The sequence below is a fragment of the Palaemon carinicauda genome, chromosome 20, assembly GCF_036898095.1.
Source record: "Palaemon carinicauda isolate YSFRI2023 chromosome 20, ASM3689809v2, whole genome shotgun sequence".
NCBI lineage: Eukaryota > Metazoa > Arthropoda > Malacostraca > Decapoda > Palaemonidae > Palaemon > Palaemon carinicauda.
Genome location: NC_090744.1, coordinates 91,365,475 through 91,387,012, shown reverse-complemented (window position 1 = coordinate 91,387,012; position 21,538 = coordinate 91,365,475). Strand labels below are relative to the sequence as shown.

The 21,538-nt window shown below is 39.3% G+C and overlaps 1 long non-coding RNA gene across 8 annotated transcripts in view; it reads right to left on the bottom strand.

Moving 5' to 3' along the window:
* Positions 1–19,541, bottom strand: part of LOC137614312 (uncharacterized) — a 190,843-nt gene extending 171,302 nt beyond the window's left edge. For all 8 annotated transcript variants that reach the window (XR_011039066.1, XR_011039069.1, XR_011039064.1 and 5 more), the window contains exon 1: positions 19,379–19,541. This is a non-coding gene — a long non-coding RNA (uncharacterized lncRNA). The remainder of the gene's footprint in view (positions 1–19,378) is intronic.
* Positions 19,542–21,538: the final 1,997 nt, after the last annotated feature.

Genomic DNA, 21,538 nt, shown 5'->3' with positions numbered 1-21,538 from the left:
TAAGTGAAACAAGTTTCATTAAAATCCAGTTTACTTCAAAAAAAGGAATTTTTTTTTTTTAGCACAGTACAGTCAATGGATGCACACTGCAGAGTAAGCTAAAACAAGCTGGGTGTAGAGATAGGTAGTGGCACGCAGTACTTACAGTGTAAAGTAAGCGCGGGCGATTTGAAATCTTTGCCAACTTTGAATTTCATCGCAAATTTTTAGTTTTTACTTAATAGGTACATTGTTCTTGGCCATTCCAGTGCTGTTGCCAACTGTTAGAAATCAAATGCTTAATGTTGGGTAAACAAAAAAAAAAATTCTTTTTTTTTGTCTCCTTGGCTACGAAAAACCGAAAACACAAAGCAAGAAACCGCAATTAACAAGGCCAGACTGCAACTTTATTTTATTAGCAAATTTATGGATAAACACGGGACACCATTTTCAAGATAAAAAAAAAAACTTAACTACAGTAATGTGCTTTCGATGAATTTGACCTTTATATCCACTGCAAACAAGCCGTTTTACTGTTATGGAGAACACCCTTCCCGGCGGACACAAGCGGGAACCTTGGATGTTGGATGTGCAAAAACAGCAAAAAAAATTGAAACACTTTATGGGTTTGGAAAAGGGTAAAGAACCTATTTAACCGACCTAAATTAACCTAACCTAGTGGTACGCAGGTCACATTCCCTAGCTGGGGAGAGCCAAATAGGACCGCCTTCCCAGGTCACAAAACTTGATTATTTGACACTGCTGACATTTGTGAAAGGGTACAAAACCTAACAAACTCACCCATCCTAGTATATCCCAGGCCACAACCCCTAGCTGGGGGGGGGGGGGAAATACTGTAAAACTTTGCATTAGCATCGAAATAGCTAAAGAGCAGCCATTTCCCTAAATTCGAGGAAACTATTCTAAATTCGTAGGTAATTTCATAAATTCGGGAAAATTACCCTAAATTCGGGAAAAACACCCTAAATTTAAAGACTCCATGACGAAGGAACCAAATGTCAGCATTTCCTTTATTATTCGAAGTATTCAGTCACACATGGATACCAGCGGACAGTCCATGGTTACTGTACAGTATTACCCCACTGAAAGTTGTAAAACTGGGATTTCGACTGTCGTTTGTAATTGTTTATGAAACCATTATGTCAATGGTGTCATAGCTCAGCTAATAAACTGTAGTTGGAACAGATGGTGCTTACGTAAGAAAGTGTGTTAAAGGACTCATTTAAAAGTAAACATTTCTCCCAACTTTGAAAATTAATTTAATTCCACATTGTTCAAACTTAAATAAAAAAAATTTCCAAATTAAGGATATTACCCACAATTTAGGATAATGGCAGCTCATTTGGCTATTTCAATGCTACAGCCAAGTTTCACAGTACTCCTGTTGTACTGAATAATTCTCTAAAAGCTCAGTGTTATCCATAAAAGGTTAGTGCCCAAAATGCCGATTCTCACTATTTTTAGGGAAGACCAGAACATCATATACTGCAAAGCTTCTGTAAAGATTGCCAAGACAAATTAGACGTGGTGTGTCAATCATAATAAGGATTTATTTGTGATTCACATTTAGCTTTTGACCTGGGAAGGGAGAGCCTTGCCCCCAGCTAGGGGTTGTGACCTGGGAAAGGGGGTGTGAGGGCTTGCCCTGGCTAGGGGTTGTGACCTGAGAACCACTAGGTTAAGAGAGTTTGTTGGGTTCTGTACCCTTTAACAAAGCTCAAAAGTCTTAAATCACTTTTTGTTCTGTTTTCGGACACCCAATATCCCAGGTTCCTACCCGTGTCCTTTGGGAAGAGGGGGGGGGGGGGGCACACAACAGTAGAACTGCTTATTTGCAGTGGAAATAAATGTCAAATTTGTTGAAAACATTTACTGTAGAAAGTTTTTTCTCGTTGTCCAGTGTTTTACTATAAATTTAACACAACTACGAAAGACCTGAATGCTGGTATTGTATTTCCTTCATTATTAGAAGTATTCAGTTAAACACTGAAACCAGTGGACGTTGAGCGGTACAATAACTGTATTAGTCCGCTGGAATCCTTGTGAACTCTTATTTTCGAGTGAAGTTGTTCATAATTGGTTAAGAAACAATTATGTCATAAAGAGGTTACAGCTCTCTAACTGTAATTGGAACTGATTGTGGTTGCGTAACAATGCGAGATAAAGGGTTCATTCAAAGTAAACATCGACAGAGGAAACATTTCCCCAGACAGAAAAAACTTTGAGGTAAAAATTTATCAACCTCAATTCCACCTCGTCCCATCTTGAACAAAAACTATATTTTTTAATATACCTTTTCACATGCTTTTTCAATGTAGGCGATTATTTTTTTAATATTTAATGCGTCATGCTTCCGAAAGGTTGACTAAACTTCCCCGTATTTTGTGCAATTTTTCGTGGATTTACTATGCATCCCAGAGAATAATGTATAAAGAAAAGGTTAATTTAACCATTATTCAACTATTTGCCAGTAAATTTTCCCCACCCAAAAACCCTGGTTAGCACTGGGTGGCCCCCTTTAACGTAGGATATATTAGGGTATATCTTATTAACCATTTCTTTGCGAGGGAAATGAAAGGTAATTTTCGAAGTATTCAGGAGTTTTTCAATACAAATAACCCAAATTTTTACTAGTAATGTCCGTCATTTTATGGCACCATGCTATGTCCGTCATTTTATGGCACCATGCTATGTCCGTCATTTTATGGCACCATGCTATGTCCGTCATTTTATGGCACCATGCTATGTCCGTCATTTTATGGCACCATGCTATGTCCGTCATTTTATGGCACCATGCTATGTCCGTCATTTTATGGCACCATGCTATGTCCGTCATTTTATGGCACCATGCTATGTCCGTCATTTTATGGCACCATGCTATGTCCGTCATTTTATGGCACCATGCTATGTCCGTCATTTTATGGCACCATGCTATGTCCGTCATTTTATGGCACCATGCTATGTCCGTCATTTTATGGCACCATGCTATGTCCGTCATTTTATAGCACCATGCTATGTCCGTCATTTTATAGCACCATTCTATGTCTGTCATTTTTTCTATTCAAATTGGTAATTTACAATAAAAGCACACCATCTCAGTTTTTCTGGACTATTGGGTGGTGAGAGGCTCATGTGGCCTGTGCAGACAAAAAAAAAGTAATCACTGATATTTTAAATGAAAATCTAATTTCAATGATAAAAGTTTCAACCAGTAGTTTATGAGGCTCAATATAGTACTTATAAGGATGTATTTAATTATGCCATTTTCAATGTCCTAACTAATATTGCACTGTTCTATAATAGCAAAGCATTTTTTGTCAGCATATACGTAATCGTACTTGGTAACTTCCGGATATATTTGCTTGGACTACTAAACTAAGAAATTTTCTATTATTTACTTAAAACACCAAATTGCACACTACATTATGAGGTTATATTGTAGTTTATCACAGGGTAATGTAACCCAAGTAAAATGTTATTTTGATAAAATAAATTTTTGAATATACTTACCCGGTGATTATATAGCTGCAACTCTGTTGCCCGACAGACAACTCTAAGGTAAAAACTCGCCAGCGATCGCTACACAGGTTGCGGGTGTGCCCAACAGCGCCATCTGTCGTCCAGATACCCAGTACTCAATGTAAACAAAGACTCAATTTTCTCCTCGTCCCACTGCGTCTCTATTGGAGAGGAAGGGAGGGTCCTTTAACCCTGGATAGGTACGATGGGTCATTTGCGACCCCGAGCGTCAAAAAAAAACAGGTTTTTCTCACGTGACTCACCCCTGTGACTGAATTTGTGGGTGATCGACCTGCATATTGGTGTCTCCCCTACACGCTCTAGTAGTGTCCAGATGTGCATTGCTGTAGCTGTACTCCTTCCCCGATTTCTGAGACGCGTCGGGGTCGTTCGCGTCCGAGTTTACCCTTCTAAGGTAGTTTGCATAATTATCAAAGTTATTACGTATTATGAAATTGTCGTAGAATGGTGCAACTTGTATAGGTTATCAGTTGTGGAAAGTCTTGGTGGATTGTTTGGCTACCATGTGCATGTTTTTTTTTTTAGTTAAAATGTCGTTCATCACCACGAGGATCATTTAACCGCGAGTGCCCTCTTTTTCATTTTTTTTTCATTTTTTTGCCAAGTCATTTTTCCGTAAGATATTGCCAAATAAGTGTCGTAAAACTTTTGCTTGTTTAGTGTTGGAAAGTGTGTCTAGATGATCTGGCTACCCATGCATGACTTTGTTTTTGTCAGATACGACGTAGTTATTGGTATATTGGGTATTTAACTGCGGTTACCAATTTCTGTTTTTTTTCAATATTTGTAAAAATTACTACGTAGTAAGGAATTGCCGTATATTATTCATTTTTTTTTCATGTTTATGTGTTAGAAAGTGTGCCTTGATGGTTGGGCTAACACGTGCATGTCTTTTTTTTTATCTGAGATGTCGTATATTAGAATGTCGGGCATTTTACCGCGAGTGTCCCTTTTTAATTTTTTTTCATTTTTTTGCCAAGTCATTTTTCCGTAAGATATTGCGAAATAGTGTCGTAAAACTTTTGCTTTTTTAATGTTGGAAAGTGTGTCTAGATGATCTGGCTACCCATGCGTGATTTTGTTTTTGTCAGATACGACGTAGTTATTGGTATATTGGGTATTTAACTGCGGTTGCCAATTTCTGTTTTTTTTCAATATTTGTAAAAATTTACTACGTAGTAAGGAATTGCCGTATATTATTGATTTTTTTTTCATGTTTATGTGTTAGAAAGTGTGCCTTTATGGTTGGGCTAACACGTGCATGTCTTTTTTTTTTATCTGAGATGCCGTATATTAGAATGTTGGGCATTTTTCCGCGAGTGCCCCTTTTTATTTGTTTTGCATTTTTTTGCTTAGTCATGTTACCGTAAGGAATTGGCAAGTAGTGTCGCAAAACTTATATTTTTATAGTGTTGGAAAGTGTTTCTAGATGATCTGGCTACCCATGATTATTTTTTTTTTTAGCCAGATATGGCGTATATATAAGTATGGGTTCGATTTTCCTGTGATTGCCATTTTTTCGTTTTTTCCCATTTCTTTCAAAATTACTACGTACTAAGGAACTATCACAGAGTAATATTTCATTTATATGTTTATTTGTCGGAAAATATGCCTTGATGGTTTGCCTAGCACGTGGCTGAAATTTTTTTTCTGAAATGCCGTATATTAGAATGGCCACTTTTCCACGAGTGCCCCTTTTTAATTGTTTTGCATTTTTTTGCTTAGTCATGTTACCGTAAGGAATTGGCAAGTAGTGTCGCAAAACTTAATTTTATAGTGTTGGAAAGTGTTTCTAGATGATCTGGCTACCCATGCCTATCTTCTTTTTTTAGCCAGATATGGCGTATATATAGGTATGTGTTCGATTTTCCTGTGATTGCCATTTTTTCGTTTTTTCCCATTTCTTTCAAAATTACTACGTACTAAGGAACTATCACAGAGTAATTATTCATTTAGATGTTTATTTGTCGGAAAATGTGCCTTAATGGTTTGCCTAGCACGTGGCTGAATTTTTTTTTTCTGAAATGCCGTATATTAGAATGTTAGCCATTTTTCCGCGAGTGCCCCTTTTTATTTGTTTTGCATTTTTTTGCTTAGTCATGTTACCGTAAGGAATTGGCAAGTAGTGTCGCAAAACTTATATTTTTATAGTGTTGGAAAGTGTTTCTAGATGATCTGGCTACCCATGCCTATCTTTTTTTTAGCCAGATATGGCGTATATATAGGTATGTGTTCGATTTTCCGGTGATTGCCATTTTTTCGTTTTTTCCCAATTCTTTCAAAATTACTACGTACTAAGGAACTATCACAGAGTAATGATTCCTCTAGATGTTTATTTGTCGGAAAATTTTGTTTACTTTTTTTTTGATTGAATATCATCAAATTTTTTTAGCTAAAATATTGTTTTACATTTTTTTTTTCGATTTTATTTCCCTTCAAAAAACTTTTTTTGGGTGAGAATTTTAATTTTATAGTCGTAAAATAATCGACAATTATCCAGCAACCCACCATACAATTTTTATGCATATCCAATAATAATTAGATTAGTAAATAACACCTTGAAATTGACATACCCTTCCTACATTTCAAGTGGCAGATTAGGGAGTCTGAGTCAGTGTGGTTGGCGGCCATTTTGTGGACATATCCGAAGCGTAAGCTGCCCTATCTATATATATATTCTTGTTCCCTATAGAATTTGTGATATTTTGGTATATTTTTACCTGCATAAATATCATATTATATATTAAATATATGTATTTTTTTACGAAATTTCTAAGTACTCAAAAAATTACCTTTAGATATGGCCCCTGATATAAATGTAATTTACAAAATAATGAAGATTTTTTTACATATTTCTATTTTAGGATAACATATGTTTATTCCCTAAAAAAATTAGCCACTTCCTATTTCATTTGGGTACCCAAAAAAATTCATGAAATTTGGACAAATTTTTTTGGCCAAAAAAAGTTACCCTTTTTTTCTCATTTCAGATCTTTACCTCCATGGGTCTGACTTCATCCAAAATACATCAAGATGTGTCCTAAACATTCAAGAATCAATTCCTAAAAGGATTTGTGTATATATGTATAAACTTTTTTTTATGAATTTTTATGTCAGGTCTTTTTTTTTCTACTTAATTTTTTAAAATATTTATAATAAATAGTTTTTCTGCAGATGAGTAGTATTTATCTTTACAGTTGTTTTAAGCATTCATTGAAGTTTTTTTTGGCAAAAGAAAAAAGGAGGTTACTGCAAAAACTGATTTTTCAAGAATTTTTTTTGGCGTCGGGGTCGTTCGCGTCCGAGTATACCCTTAAAGGGGTGTCCGAGGAGCGTACCTATCCAGGGTTAATTTATAATCACCGGGTAAGTATATTCAAAAATTTATTTTATTATCAAAATAACATTTTTCAATATTTAACTTAGCCGGTGATTATATAGCTGATTCACACCCAGGGGGGTGGGTAGAGACCAGCAATATATGTTTACACTTTTATGAGCTAAGAGTTTTTATTTCATTTTAGAAGTTATCAAAATAACAAAAAGAAAATAAATAGGTACCTGGTAAGGAAGTCGACTTGAACAATTACTCTGCCTTTTAAGTACGTCTTCCTTACGGAGCCTCGCGATCCTCTTAGGATGCTGATCGACCCCTAGGATCTGAAGTATCAAGGGTTGCAACCCATACAACAGGACCTCATCAAAACCCCTAATCTAGGCGCTCTCAAGAAATGACTTTGACCACCCGCCAAATCAACCAGGATGCGAAAGGCTTCTTAGCCTTCCGGACAACCCAAAAACAACAATAAAAACATTTCAAGAGAAAGATTAAAAGGGTATGGAATTAGGGAATTGTAGTGGTTGAGCCCTCACCCACTACTGCACTCGCTGCTACGAATGGTCCCAGTGTGTAGCAGTCCTCGTAAAGAGACTGGACATCCTTTAGATAAAAAGACGCAAACACTGACTTGCTTCTCCAATAGGTTGCGTCCATTATACTTCGCAGAGATCTATTTTGCTTAAAGGCCACGGAAGTTGCGACAGCTCTAACTTCGTGTGTCCTTACCTTCAGCAATGCTTGGTCTTCCTCACTCAGATGGGAATGAGCTTCTCGTATTAACAGTCTGATAAAATAGGATAAAGCATTCTTTGACATAGGCAAAGATGGTTTCTTAACTGAACACCATAAAGCTTCAGATAGGCCTCGTAAAGGTTTAGTACGTTTTAAATAGAACTTAAGAGCTCTCACAGGGCATAAGACTCTTTCTAGTTCATTGCCTACCATATTCGATAAGCTGGGAATATCGAACGATTTCGGCCAATGTCGAGAAGGTAGCTCATTTTTGGCTAGAAAACCAAGCTGTAGATAACATGTAGCTTTTTCTGACGAAAATCCGATGTTCTTGCTGAAGGCATGAATCTCACCGACTCTTTTAGCTGTGGCTAAGCATACCAGGAAAAGTGTCTAAGGTGAGATCTTTCAGGGAGGCTGATTGTAGCGGCTCAAACCTGTCTGACATGAGGAATCTTAGTACCACGTCTAAATTCCAACCAGGTGTAACCAAACGACGCTCCTTCGTGGTCTCAAAAGACTTAAGGAGGTCCTGTAGATCTTTATTGTTGGAAAGATCTAAGCCTCTATGCCTGAAGACCAATGCCAACATGCTTCTGTAGCCCTTGATAGTGGGAGCTGAAAGTGATCGTTCTTTTCTCAGGTATAAGAGAAAGTCAGCTATCTGAGCTACAGAGGTACTGGTCGAGGATACAGATACTGACTTGCACCAGTTTCGGAAGACTTCCCACTTCGATTGGTAGACTCTAAGGGTGGATGTTCTCCTTGCTCTAGCAATCGCACTGGCTGCCTCCTTCGAAAAGCCTCTAGCTCTCGAGAGTCTTTCGATAGTCTGAAGGCAGTCAGACGAAGAGCGTGGAGGCTTTGGTGTACCTTCTTTACGTGTGGCTGACGTAGAAGGTCCACCCTTAGAGGAAGACTTCTGGGAAAGTCTACTAGCCATCGAAGTACCTCGGTGAACCATTCTCTCGCGGGCCAGAGGGGAGCAACTAGCGTCAACCTTGTCCCTTCGTGAGAGGCGAACTTCTGCAGTACCTTGTTGACAATCTTGAACGGTGGGAATGCGTATAGATCTAGATGCGACCAATCTAGGAGAAAGGCATCTATGTGTATTGCTGCTGGGTCTGGGATTGGTGAGCAATATATTGGGAGCCTCTTGGTCATCGAGGTTGCAAAGAGATCTATGGTTGGTTGGCCCCAAGTGGCCCAAAGTCTCTTGCATACATCCTTGTGGAGGGTCCATTCTGTTGGAATGACTTGCCCCTTCCGACTGAGACAATCTGCCATGACATTCAAGTTGCCTTGGATGAACCTCGTTACTAGTGATATGTTTGGACCTTTTGACCAGATGAGCAGGTCCCTTGCGATCTCGTACAACGTCAGTGAGTGGGTCCCTCCTTGCTTGGAGATGTACGCCAAGGCAGTGGTGTTGTCCGAGTTCACTTCAACCACTTTGCCTTGAAGGAGAGACCTGAAGCTTTTCAAGGCCAGATGTACAGCCAGTAGCTCCTTGCAGTTGACTAGAGTTCCATAGTCCCGAACATTCCCGACCGTCTAATGTCGCGCCCCAGCCTACGTCCGATGCGTCCGAGAAGAGAACGTGGTTGGGAGTCTGAACAGCCAGGGGAAGACCCTCTCTTAGGCTGATACTGTCCTTCCACCAAGTCAGGCAAGACTTCATCTTCTCGGAAATGGGGATCGAGACCGCTTCTAGCGTCTTGTCCTTTTTCCAGTGAAATGCTAGGTGGTATTGAAGAGGACGGAGGTGTAGTCTTCCTAATGACACAAACTGTTCCAGGGATGATAGCGTCCCTATCAGACTCATCCACTTCCTGACTGAACATCGTTCCTTCTTCAGCATGTTCTGGATGCATAACTGGGCTTGGCTTGTTCTGGGGGCCGACGGAAAAGCCCGAAAAGCTAGACTGTGAATCTCCATCCCTAAATACACAATAGTTTGGGATGGGACCAGTTGTGACTTTTCCATATTGACAAGGAGACCCAATTCCTTGGTCAGATCTAGAGTCCACTTTAGATCCTTCAGACAGCGACGACTGGAAGAAGCTCTGAGAAGCCAGTCGTCCAAATAGAGGGAGGCTCGGATGTCCGCTAAATGAAGGAATTAGGCCAAAGCACAGGGCTTGAAACTGGTAGACAACCTTTTTGAAAACGAATCTCAGAAAAGGTTGGGAGTCCGGGTGGATGGGGACGTGGAAGTAGGCGTCCCTTAGGTCTAAAGAGACCATCCAGTCTTCCCTTCTGACCGCTGCTAAGACTGACTTTGAGGTCTCCATGGAGAACGTCTGCTTTGTGACAAAGACATTCAGAGCACCGACGTCTAGCACCGGCCTCCACCCTCCTGTCTTCTTTGACACCAAGAAGAGTCGGTTGTAGAATCCCGGAGATTGAAGGTCCGAGATTCTGACCACCGCTCCCTTCTCTAGTAAAAGAGACACCTCCTGTTTCAAGGCTCGTCTCTTGTCTTCCTCTCTGTACCTGGGAGAGAGATCGATGGGAGACGTTGCTAGAGGGGGTTTCCGTACAAACGTTATCTTGTACCCCTCTCTGAGCAACTTCACAGATTGTGCATCTGCGCCTCTCTCTTCCCAGGTCTGCCAGAAGTTCTTGAGTCTGGCTCCCACTGCTGTCTGAAGAAGCTGGCAGTCAGACTCTGCCCTTAAAGGACTTGGTTCCTTTCTTCTTTCCTCGTTTCCCTTCGGCACGAGCACCTCCTCTGCTGGAGGCTCTGCCACGAAAGGGCGGAATAAAACGGGACGCTGGAGTGTCCATCCTTGGTCTAGCTGACAAGGTAGGCAAAGGGGTAGCTTTGCGAGCGGAGGACGCAACAAGATCGTGAGTGTCCTTCTGTATCAATGAAGCGGCTATTTCCTTAATCAGGTCTTCTGGAAAAAGGCACTTGGAAAGAGGAGCAAAAAGAAGCTCTGATCTCTGGCACGGTGTAACTCCAGCTGAAAGGAATGAGCATAGGTTTTCACGCTTTTTAAGGACTCCGGACACAAATGATGCAGCAAGCTCATTAGACCCATCACGTATGGCCTTGTCCATGCAGGACATAATGAGCAAGGAAGACTCTTTCTCTGTGGGAGAGATCTTTCTGCTTAGGGCTCCTAGACACCAGTCTAAGAAGTTAAAAACTTCGAAGGCCCTAAAGATACCTTTCAAAAGGTGGTCCAGGTCCGAAGATGACCAACATATCTTTGAGCGTCTCATGGCAAGGCGGCGGGGAGAGTCTACGAGGCTTGAGAAGTCGCCCTGGGCAGAGGCAGGAACTCCCAAGCCGAGAACTTCTCCCGTGGCATACCAGACGCTCGATCTAGAAGAGAGTCTAGCAGGGGGAAACGTAAAGGCTGTCTTCCCTAAACTCTTCTTGGACTGCAACCATTCTCCTAACACCCGCAAAGCTCTCTTGGACGAGCGTGCGAGGACGAGTCTAAAAGGCAGGAGTGGTAGACGGCATGCCTAACACAAACTCTGACGGAGGAGAACGAGGAGCCACAGAAACAAACTGGTCCGGAAACATCTCTTTGAAAATGGCCAAAACTTTCCTAAAGTCCAAAGAGGGTTGAGAAGACTTAGGCTCGTCCAATTCTGATTGTGGTTCATCTATGTGTGCAGCAACATCATCATCAGAAAGTCCCTCATCCGATAACTGATGAGGAAACGGCAACGGAGTGGGTAACGGCTGGTTCGCTGAGTCCGGTCGCACGGGTGCATGCGTGACTGAGCCGGACGCAACGTCATGGAACTGCTGCCCAGTCTGTGAACTGGCAACAACCATGGCAGCGCGGGGACGCACAGCGTCAACTCCAGACTGTTTGGACTGATGTGGGTGCGCAGTGGAAACCACACTGGGTTGCGGAGGTTGACGCACCGCGTCAAAACAAAGCAACTCTGACGGTTGGTGAACCTCCCGAACGTCAACGGAGACCTCCGTGCGTCGCTTAACGTCAACATGCAGCTGGCAGATCACACTGGAACGCATGGGTGGCGGAACTCTCTCAACTGGTGTGCGTGAGAAGGTTACCTCAGCGTCCACAGGACGCACAACCGATCGTGTGGAAGGTTGTAGGGTAGGTACTGCACTAGCTGGTGCGGCAGCAACCTTCTCCGCACGAAAGTCCTGCATAAGAGACGTTAGTTTAGACTGCATGTCTTGCAGTAGAGACCACTTAGGGTCTACAGGAGCAGGTGCGGCAACAGACTGTGTTACTGTCTGAAGCGGTACCGCTTTGCCTCTCTTAGGCGGTGAGCAGTCATCGGATGACGGCAGCGAGTCCGAACTGACCCAGTGGCTACAACCGGGCCGTTGGACTTGCGCTGAAGGGACCGACTTGCGTTTAAGCGGTCGTGAGACCTTGGTCCAGGGTTTCTTGCGAGAAACACCTTCCGAAGACGAGGTATAAATGGGCTCTCTCGTCTTAGTTAGGTAGGAGCGATCTTGGGTAGATACGCCCGGTACCACGGAGGGAACGTCTGTTCGCTGATTAAAGCCTCTCGAACCCATTTGTCGTACAACATTGCTTCTCCCCTGGACTTGGGAGCTTGCAAGAGGTCCCGGACTAGGAGGACGACAGGCACGAACAGACGAACCCTCAAGCGCAACACTATCCACAACACTATCACTCGGCACTTTAGCACTTCCCACTGCACTTTTGCACTTAAGCTCCTTCACATCCGCCATGAGCTGATTACGGTCACTAGCAAGGGACTCAACTCTCTCACCCAGAGCCTGGATGGCACGCATCATATCAGCCATCGAAGGTTCCTGAGTGCCAGGAGGGGGGTTAGGAGCAACCACTACAGGGGAAGGAATAGGTTGTGGGGCATGAGGAGAGGATACATCAATAGAACGAGAAGAACTTCTCCTAACTCTATCTCTCTCTAGCCTACGTGTATACTTTTGGAATTCGATAAAATCGAATTCCGAAAGCCCAACGCACTCCTCACACCGATCTTCCAATTGACAGGTTTTATCCCGACAATTGGAACAAACAGTGTGAGGGTCGATAGAAGCCTTCGGAAGACGCCTTGAACAGTCACTAGCATTGCACTTCCTAAATTTTGGGACTTGTGAAGGGTCAGCCATTTTGAATTGGTCAAAGGGAAATTCAAAAACTATCAAAAAGTCATCAACAAAGAATCCGTTATCAAAAAGAGTTCAAGGATTTGTGTGAAGAGAAACCCTGCACAGCGAAAGCTCAAAACTAGAATAAAGTACTTCACCAATTAGTTGTGAAAAAACTCCAGTTTAGCAACAGCGAGTAAGTACGTCTTGTCGATAGCTCGACAGAGAGAAAATTGAGTCATTGTTTACATTGAGTACTGGGTATCTGGACGACAGATGGCGCTGTTGGGCACACCCGCAACCTGTGTAGCGATCGTTGGCGAGTTTTTACCTTAGAGTTGTCTGTCGGGCAACAAAGTTGCAGCTATATAATCACCGGCTAAGTTAAATATTGAAAAAACCTATTTTGTTCTATAGAAAAATGTCTGTTCTCTTCGCATATGACACTTTCCTGTCTGAAATTAAGAGTTTCAGAAATATACATATATCTATATCCACCGATAATGGGAGACCGCAGCGGAAACTCTGGGTTTTGGGTGGGGAAAACATACTGGGGAAATGTTATATAATGGTAAAACAAGCCTTTTCTTCTCTATACATTACCTTCTTGGATGTATAATAAACCAATGAAAAAAAAAAACGCTAATTCTCTATATCCTGTACCAACGGTATATATTTCGCTTATTTGTTGACATTCTATGGGTCAGTTGTAGTCAGTCTCGTTCCTTTGATTGTACATAGTTTTCGATCTACGCATACCTCCTCCCACCTGCACATAAACTCCGCCTCCACCAATAGGATTATTCTTCTCTTATAACCCCTCCCCATTTTCTCCCTACGTCATTTCACCCGCCACATTCAAGTATTCTACTTCGCCCGATTTATTCCAGTATTTCACTTCATCCAGTACAGCTATACCATTCCTTTTAGGTAATACCCACATATACATATTACATTTAACCCAAAAATTACAAGTTTTATTATCCGTTATCTGTTATTACCTTGTCACGCCCAAATTTCACAAATACTTTCTCTGGACAAGCTAACCATTCTAGTTCATTCATGTTTACTCTCTACACTGCGTTGTTTTTCCGTTAACCAATCACGAACCCATACGTATGGAAAGTTTGCACAAGGGGGCTAATATTTTCCAACCTCCTTCCCTTACCTCTTCTAGTGGTCTTTCCATACCCTTTCCAACAAATCCTTTTCTGTGGAAACCTTTGTTCAAGTCAGGTCTTTGATAGTTCGTGAGGTCTTTTTGCGTATTCTACGATAGAGGTTATAGAAACTTGTAGCGGCTGCAGTATTCCGTACCTAAAAGCATTTCCTAAATTTCATGGTGAATCCTTTGATACGTCACCCAATGTTGATAATTTTCTTAAATCTCAAAGTAATACCCCAGCGTTTACAGTGTCCCAAGTGGCGTTCATGTCCATCATACAGGAAAGATATTCACGTCAGAAGTTACGTCGTCACAGTCCCAACACCCCGATGACCCACAAGCTTCGTCGTCCCGGTCATAAGTCATTAATTTCTTTAATCCTAATGTGTTAATTTTATCATTTTCTTTAGCGTGCGCAGCTCAACATTACCGCTTGCCAGTACATACAAGCTTGATGTTTTATTTTCAAGCGAACGAAGCGAGCCAAAGGCCATTATATTTAGCTTTGCAAATGTTAGCGTGCACAGCTCAACATTACCCCTTGCCAGTACATAAGAGCTGGAAGTTTTTTTCCTGGCTAGCGAAGTGAGCCGGCGGTGAAACAAGAGCCACTATGTTTAAATATTACAACAGAAAATATGTTTTCCTCTAGTAAATGTGATTTAACCACTTCATTTCAACTGCAACAATCACCACTTCGGCTATTTTAAGTTAGTCGAACTGGTCGTTCTATTTGTTTGCAGTTGAAATGTAGGTCAAATTCAGTTAAATCACATTATTTACTACAGGAAAAAATTTTGTGTTCGAAATGATATCCTGTAGTACTGTAAAACTTAACCTAAATATCTACATAAACTATGAAACATTTGACAAAACAAGAGCCAGAGAAATTAAGATAGAATAGTGTGCCCAAGTACTTAATTCTATTCGAACAGTACTTTACAACTAAAGCACGACCTCAGTTTTTCTGGAATATCGGGTGATAGGAAGCTCATGAGACCTGTGCAGACATAAAATCGTGCAACTTTTTTTTATAATTAAAATCTGTAACTTCGGTAATAAGAGGTTTCCGCCAGTAGTTTACGAGGTTCAAAATATGATATTTTACTGTATTACAGGGCAATGTAACCTAGGAAAAAAAAACTACTTCATCTTATAGAAAAAATTACGCTTTCTTCGAAAATGACACTCTTTCCCGTCGCAAATGAATAGTATGATTATATATATATATATATATATATCTATCTATATATATATATATATATATATATATATATATATATATATATATCTATCTATCTATATATATATATATATATATATATCTCTATCCTACGATAGTGTAGGACCCCTGGTGGGAACTCGGGGTTTAGGGTGGGGGAAACATACTGGGGAAACGACATATAAACCATAAAAAAAGCCTTTTCTTCTCTATACATTACCTTCTTGGCTGTATAAAAAATGGAGGAAAAGACAAAACAGTATAACTGGATAAACTTTGGAGGCGCCGTTGCAAAGGCTATGTTTCTTGAAAAAATACGGTAACCAGAGTTGCCAACGTGTGGTTTAGATCAAATGTCAACATAACATGCTAACATTAGCAATGTTTTTAATTTAATTTTTCTCATTCTACTTGCCGGTTGTAGTTGCTACCGTTCGTTCGTTTGTACAAAACAGGTTTCAACCTTCTGCGCAAAAACCCTGCCTCCCTGCGCATAGACTTTTTCCTCCACCAATAGGATTTCTTCTCTAATCGTGAAATGTAACTATTCGTCTTTCCAACAGCCCTGTTCAAGTCTATTACTTGATCAGTTATGTAATACCCTCGTATACATATTACACTTGACCCCAGTATTACTTTTTATTATCAGATAGCTTACAAAATCCCTCATTTTATATACCCATCAAATATTTATCATACATTCCATTTTATCTTCATACATTAATTTAATACATTTTGTTATTACCTTGTCACTCCCAGATTTCACACAAATAATTGCTCTGGACAAGTTTCCATTCTGGTGTTACTCTCTGGACTCAGTTACTTTTCCGTTAACCAATCACGAACCCGTACATATGTGAAGTTTGCACAGGGGGGTTAATATTTCCCTACACTCCCCCTTCCCCCTTTCAACAAATCCTTTTCCATCAAAACCCTTTACCCAAGTCAGGTCTTTGTTAGTTCAAGTGACGTCTTTTTACATATTTTACGATCGGAGTTTTAGAAAATTCTAACAACTTCAGTAATCCATACTTTAAAGTACTTAGGTGAATTCCAATGTTGATAATTTTCTTAAATCGCGTAAAGTAATATACCAACTTTTTCAGTGTTCCAAATGCAGTAGTAATCCAAGGCAAAACCGTTAGGACGCCACAGAATTAGTCACTACACTCCCCGTTGACCCACAAGTTACGTCGTTACGGTCACAAGTCATTAATTTCTTCAATTTTAATGTGTTAGTTTTACTATATTTAGTTAAGAGTGCGAAGCTCAACATTACAGCTTGCCAGTGCAAACGAGGTTGACGTTTTATTTTCCCGTGATTTCGAGGAACAAGAACCATTATATTCAACGTTGGTGATGTTAGCGTGCGCAGCTCGACATTACAGCTTGCCAGTACATAAAAGCTTGAAGTTTTACTTTAATGCGAGCGAAGCGAGCTAACGGCGGAACAAGAACCATTATATATAATGTTATTGTAACAGTGCTAACGTTAACTTAAGGTGAGTGAAGTGATACGGATTAACATGATATATATAACAAGGGGCATTGTAATGGGTTTGTGACCTGGGAACTTCTAGGTTAGGTTAGGTGGGCTTTTTATTTTCTGTACACTTTGTACTTTATATACAATGTAAGGGGGTATATTGAAAAATTCTTTAAAACACACAATATTACCGTAGCATTGCTAATGTTAGCAATGCCACCGTTAACATTGCTAACGTTAGCAATGCCACCGTTAACTTGGTAACGCTGTGTATCATTGGTAACGTTGCTAATGTTGTAGTTCGCAGTACAGTACTATGCGAGTGAAGCGACACTGAATTTGAACAAGACATTATATATAACGATTTTAAGAAAATATATATAATAAACCATTAAATTTAAACATTTTAACAGAACATATGTTTTCCAGTAGAAAATAACGTGATTTAACCGGACTTCACCTTCATTTCATCCGTAACAACAGCAACCAGTCCGACTACTTTAATTTAGTCGAACTGGTAGTTCTGTTTGTTTGGGGTTGAAATGAAGGTGAAAATCAGTCAAATCACGTTATTTACTACAGGAAAACGGAGCCTTTGTAGGGTGAGGGCCAGATCCGTTTTCAATCATAGAAAATGGGAATATTATAAAGTGGGGTGGACTGGCCGTCGATCTACAATCGAGTTCGTAGAAAACGGGTATATTCTGAACTGTGGCCGTCGTTCTAAAAACTATTTTGGCGGGAGAAGCTAACTTAAAAAACCCACCTAACCTATGCTAAAAGCCCTATCCTTACCACAGATGAGGATAAAAATATCCTGGCACGACAACTGGGATTTTTTAAAAAAAACTGCCTCGTTTCAAACTAATCTTTTTCCGGCAATTGGGATAATTACACCGCCAAAAGTACATGTTTTCACCGCTTCTTGATTTGCCGTCGTACTTCTTAGTGACTTCGCCGATATTGCGAGTAGAACACACACCAGAGAAATCACCTAACAGGCCTTTAAAATACATATAAACACTGAAATTGTTAGTGGCCATGAAACTGAACACTTGAAAAAAAGTAGGGTCGTTGATTTGGTCGAAATTAATGATATCTTCAGAAACCCGAGATGTAGCACCGGACGCCATGATGTCTGCACTAGAAAGAACGAGTGTGCTTCATGTGAGGTATGGTATGATCGAGATTTTTGAATTCTTGAATTCTGATTGGGCAAAAAACGGCCCATAGGCTAATCCGCAGCTCAAGTGGGGTCTCACTGGGTCGTTTCAAAAGTACCGCGGCCGCGATTAGTTCGGTAATTTGTAACTACAGCGGTGCTATCGCTATCGTAACGCCACCTACAGCTAGTTTTTTTAACTACGGGAGCGAGAAGATTCATGGCCGGAGTAAGAACTCTAGCCACATATAAATTTTCAGGTAATTTAGGGTTTTCGGCAAAAAAAAAAATAAAAGAGTTTAAGCACAATTCAGATCCGTACACCATTTCCAAACGTTCTTATTCTATGCAAGATAACAGTGGGAGCGATAATAAACAAATTAGGAAGCTTTGCCGTAGTGCTACAAACTACCCAGGAAAACAATTTCTGTACGAAATCAGAATCTGTACCACAGTAAAACTTTACCCAAAATAGTGTATTTGGGAAAATCTACACTATTATGCTATTTTCAATATCCTACCCAATATTGCACTGTTCCATAATGGAACCGAATTTTTATTATCAGAATATATTCGCACCTAGTAATCTTAGGATATATTTGCTTGGACTACTGAATCATAAAACTTTACATAAGACTTTGAATTTTACACAATATTAGGCCCCATTGGGCCTACCTTAAAGCCTTGCCATATGAACGTTTGGCCACTAATGCGTTATGGCATGATTAATTATTTCCACTGGTTGAAGCACTTCAAATATGACTTACGGTAGGCTACAGCACCTATTAGTTATTTATTAAACAGTATAAATTGAACTTTACAGTAGATCGAGCCTCATGGTTAGTTTACACATTACCCTATACCACATTCACTGGGGTAGTCGCCATTTTGCCGGCTAACTATACACACGCTTTGGTGCTATTATAGTATGCTATCTACCGTCGAATTTCTATTATAGTATGCTATCTACCGTCAAATTTCTACTATAGTATGGTATCTACCACAAAGTATGTTGTCTACCGTCAATGTTAATCCTCCTGTTTGATGAGGATTATCAAACAGATTACTTATCACCAGTATGTTATCCTCATTGGACTTTAATAATAGTTTAATAATATTTATTGGCAGGACAACATGGGTGCATAATTATAAGCAGTTTGTAGGGAAACTTTTTTTTTTTTACAAATTATTCAAAGCTCATCATACAACAATGTTACATGTTAATCAAATGAAAATCAAATATTACAAAACTGAAAGAAAATCTATGAAAAATATTCAATCAAAAATTTACTCTACAACTGCATGTAAACATATCTTACAAAATTCAAGAAAGCAGGAAATACATCTGTAACATCTTCGCATTTTCTCGGAACTTTCCAATTGAAACCACCACACTACACACTTCCAGACACATTAATCCAACCAGTGACAGTATTAGGGGATTTCCCAGTTAATTGTAAAGTAGGGTTAATTGGAGTCTCATAAACAAAATAATAAACCAATTCCAAAGTTTCAGAAAGGGGTGGTAGATAGCAAAATCGGCGGTAGATAGCATACTATAATAGCACCCACGCTTTTTCCTCTTAAATCGTGTGAATTAACATAATAAATTACACCGAGTGTGAATAAGAGCATTGAGACTTACCACATTCCTAAAGTATAATAAATCACTAAATCAGGAACTTATAATGACCCACTCCTCTTGATTCAGGAGGATGTACCGGACAGCTCCGTAATGAGTAGGACAGCTCAACAGATGCCTCCAAGCACGAAGGAGCCGGCTTGCCGCTCACCCGGTAACTTAACCGTACAATACAGTACTCCGTAGTATTAGTAAGAAAGATTTAAGACGCCAAGGCAAGGTTCCAATAATGTTTCAAACAACTTTACTGTGAAATTAAACTGTTCATTTTTAGTTACTTGTTGTATCGTTAAAAGTGTTTTAAAATAGAATTTTATCAAGATTTCTGTATTAAACATCGATCTCTTTGATTTTTTTTTTATATTTTAGACTTCATTCATGACCGTATCGAAAGAATTCAAGCCCGAATGCTATAGCTTGTGGCTCCAACTAAATAAGCTACGTTGTAGAGTAGAATAGATAATATTTAAATTGATTTGGAAAATATTACACGAATGTTGCTTTAAAAATCTATGTAAACGTATTTTTTCAACTAATGGAAATACTTCAGAAAAGAAAAGGCAAGGATGTCTACCGGCAGTCTTTACGGTCCTTGGGCAGTTATAAGCACAGACCACTTTACTCTCTTTTAATATATCACACACCAACAGTTGGTCTGTAGCTATATTGTAAAAGCTAAATTGTATTTGAATTCTTAATGGATTGTGTAACTGGGTACTTTCATGGTGAAAATCATTATATTATGAATATGAATCTACTGTGGGTAATTATGAATGTATATGACTTAAGATTTAAGTCATATAAATTTGTAATTTGCCTTTCTACTAAATTTTAAACTTTCTAGAAGTAAAATAACATTATATATATATATATATATATATATATATATATATATATATATATATATATATATATATATATATATATATATATATATATATATATATATATATATATATATATATATATATATATAAAGTATAAACTGAAGATCCCATACAGAGGAAGACAGAAACTTTTTATGAAGATATAGAAATATCTGTGAAAAAAAACAAGACTTAATTCAAATTTGTTTTTGGGTGATTTCAATACGAAACTATGTCAAAAGAGAGGAGAATCAGCAGTTGAGTAGGCACAAGAAATGGCAGAGGAGACATGATTGTAGAATTTGTCAAAAGAAACAATCTTAAAATCTGAAACACCTTTTATAAAAAAAAAGGAACATAGAAAATGGACAAACAGGAGCAGTAATGAAAGCCCTTCAAAAACTAGTTATAGAATAGTCGTATGTTAGAACACTTGAAGATATCTATACATAAAAGTACAGCAATCCTAAAACTACTCAAAGATAGTGGGAAAATTCAGCTTAAGAAAGGAGTTAGACAGGGATCTCTCCTAAATTATTCACAGTAGCCTATGACTAGAAGTAGTTTTTAAGAAATTCCCCATTGCTATCAATGGGGAATACCTTATCAACTTGAGATATGCATTTAGTGAACCATGAGAGGAATTACAAAATATTATACAAGATATGAATACAGAAAGCAGAAATGTAGGACTGAAAATGAACATGAGTAAACTAAGATAATGTGCAGTTAAAACGTAGAGACAACAAATAGTTATAGACGATCCTTTAGAGATTTTTAATGAATATATGTACTTGGGACAGACAGTAAGCGTTTCCCCAGGACACGAGCCTAAAATTAAAAGAAATATGAGCATGGGATGGAGAGCATTTGATAAACAGAATGAAATAAAGGAAAGTAAAATGGCACTTTCTCTAAATAGAAAAGTATTTAAAAAGATGGTCCTACCAGTATTAACTCCTGCATCAGAAACTTGGAACATTGCTAAAACCTTAGAACATAAGCAAGTTACAACTCAAAGAGCTATGGAAACAATAATGATGGGAATAACACTAAGAGACAGGAAATGGGCAACATGGATACGAGAGAAAACTAAAGTAAAGGATATTCTAACAACATGTAATGAAAAGAAATGGACATGGGCAGAACATATAATGAGAATGACAGACAATAGATGGACATTAATAATAACAGAATGGGTCCCTAGAAATTGCAAAAGAAGCAGGAGAAGGAAGAAAAGACAAAAGATTGACGATCTAAGAAAATTTGCTTGCGTACACTGGCACAGAAAGACCAT